Below are 2500 nucleotides of genomic sequence, written 5' to 3'. Positions count from 1 at the left end.
GAACATAGTCTTTGGTTTTATAAGGTTTTATCAGCAGCTTAATCGACAGGACTTGAAGGAAGTTATTGGTAAATGTGAAGTCATGTGCTCCAGTCTGAAGGTGCACATCTTAACTCTTACCTCGTTTGAAAACCAGACGGGAGAAAAAGAAAATGTCCTCATGTAGACCTCATTGGATACCCCATATGCTACAAAGCTCAGCTGGCTTTTACAGTACAGTAGAAAGTACTACAAGTAGCCAACACATGCAAATACCAGTCAATTGGCAGTGGTGGGATTTGAACCCACGCCTCCTGAGAGACTGGAGCCTAAATCCAGCGCCTTAGACCACTCGGCCACACTACCATTAAACATGACTTAACCCAAAAAATGTTGAGAGGGGTTTAGATGTAAATGACACTTTGATGACAATTGGACAATCAAATCGAAGACACACATGGAAGAACATTCGAAACTTCAAACACATACCCTGTGGGAGTATAGAGCTTTACTCAAGATCAAAAGACCACAAAACTATCAACCAAGTTAAGGGCTTCAATTGTTGGGTCTATTCTGACACATTTTCAACTTCAAAAGCCAAAGCAAGTCACTTTCAGCAGGAGATGAGTTAACGTTTAGACGGCGAGGACAAGGGTAACATAACAGATAACAATGGAGTGGATAAAGTATTCCTTTAGCAGAGGATGGTTTCGATCCATCGACCTCTGGGTTATGGGCCCAGCATGCTTCCGCTGCCCCACTCTGCTCTTGTTTAATGATATAATTTCATACGAACATAGTCTTTGGTTTTATAAGGTTTTATCAGCAGCTTAATCGACAGGACTTGAAGGAAGTTATTGGTAAATGTGAAGTCATGTGCTCCAGTCTGAAGGTGCACATCTTAACTCTTACCTCGTTTGAAAACCAGACGGGAGAAAAAGAAAATGTCCTCATGTACACCTCATTGGATACCCCATATGCTACAAAGCTCAGCTGGCTTTTGCAGTACAGTAGAAAGTACTACAAGTAGCCAACACATGCAAATACCAGTCAATTGGCAGTGGTGGGATTTGAACCCACGCCTCCTGAGAGACTGGAGCCTAAATCCAGCGCCTTAGACCACTCGGCCACACTACCATTAAACATGACTTAACCCAAAAAATGTTGAGTCGTTTCGATGAAAAGTCCACTTTGACGACAATTGGACAACCAAATCGAAGACACACATGGAAGAACATTCAAAACTTCAAACACATACCCTATGGGAGTATAGAGCTTTACTCAAGATCAATAGACCACAAAACTATCAGCCAAGTTAAGGGCTTCAACTGTTGGGTCTATTCTGTCACGTTTTCAACTTCAAAAGCCAAAGCAAGTCACTTTCAGCAGGAGATGAGTTAACGTTTAGCAGGCGAGGACAAGGGTAACATAACAGATAAAGGAATCTTTTAGCAGAGGATGGTTTCGATCCATCGACCTCTGGGTTATGGGCCCAGCACGCTTCCGCTGCGCCACTCTGCTCTTGTTTAATGATATAATTTCATACGAACATAGTCTTTGGTTTTATAAGGTTTTATCAGCAGCTTAATCGACAGGACTTGAAGGAAGTTATTGGTAAATGTGAAGTCATGTGCTCCAGTCTGAAGGTGCACATCTTAACTCTTACCTCGTTTGAAAACCAGACGGGAGAAAAATAAAATGTCCTCATGTACACCTCATTGGATACCCCATATGCTACAAAGCTCAGCTGGCTTTTGCAGTACAGTAGAAAGTACTACAAGTAGCCAACACATGCAAATACCAGTCAATTGGCAGTGGTGGGATTTGAACCCACGCCTCCTGAGAGACTGGAGCCTAAATCCAGCGCCTTAGACCACTCGGCCACACTACCATTAAACATGACTTAACCCAAAAAATGTTGAGTCGTTTCGATGAAAAGTCCACTTTGACGACAATTGGACAATCAAATCGAAGACACACATGGAAGAACATTCAAAACTTCAAACATATACCCTATGGGAGTATAGAGCTTTACTCAAGATCAATAGACCACAAAACTATCAGCCAAGTTAAGGGCTTCAACTGTTGGGTCTATTCTGTCACGTTTTCAACTTCAAAAGCCAAAGCAAGTCACTTTCAGCAGGAGATGAGTTAACGTTTAGCAGGCGAGGACAAGGGTAACATAACAGATAAAGGAATCTTTTAGCAGAGGATGGTTTCGATCCATCGACCTCTGGGTTATGGGCCCAGCACGCTTCCGCTGCGCCACTCTGCTCTTGTTTAATGATATAATTTCATACGAACATAGTCTTTGGTTTTATAAGGTTTTATCAGCAGCTTAATCGACAGGACTTGAAGGAAGTTATTGGTAAATGTGAAGTCATGTGCTCCAGTCTGAAGGTGCACATCTTAACTTTTACCTCGTTTGAAAACCAGACGGGAGAAAAAGAAAATGTCCTCATGTACACCTCATTGGATACCCCATATGCTACAAAGCTCAGCTGGCTTTTGCAGTACAGTA

At 42.2% G+C, this 2500-nt stretch overlaps 3 non-coding genes across 3 annotated transcripts; all 3 read right to left on the bottom strand.

Annotated features, from left to right (window-relative positions):
* Positions 1-263: 263 nt before the first annotated feature.
* On the bottom strand, positions 264-345 carry trnal-uag (transfer RNA leucine (anticodon UAG)). The gene has a single exon. It is a non-coding gene; the product is annotated as a tRNA-Leu (tRNA).
* Positions 346-1034: 689 nt separating this feature from the next.
* On the bottom strand, positions 1035-1116 carry trnal-uag (transfer RNA leucine (anticodon UAG)). Its single transcript has one exon. It is a non-coding gene; the product is annotated as a tRNA-Leu (tRNA).
* Positions 1117-1788: 672 nt separating this feature from the next.
* Positions 1789-1870, bottom strand: trnal-uag (transfer RNA leucine (anticodon UAG)). Its single transcript has one exon. It is a non-coding gene; the product is annotated as a tRNA-Leu (tRNA).
* Between the last annotated feature and the right edge of the window lie 630 nt (positions 1871-2500).

The sequence above is a fragment of the Platichthys flesus genome, chromosome 8, assembly GCF_949316205.1.
Source record: "Platichthys flesus chromosome 8, fPlaFle2.1, whole genome shotgun sequence".
NCBI classification, from domain to species: domain Eukaryota; kingdom Metazoa; phylum Chordata; class Actinopteri; order Pleuronectiformes; family Pleuronectidae; genus Platichthys; species Platichthys flesus.
This window is presented reverse-complemented; position numbering and strand designations above follow the sequence as displayed.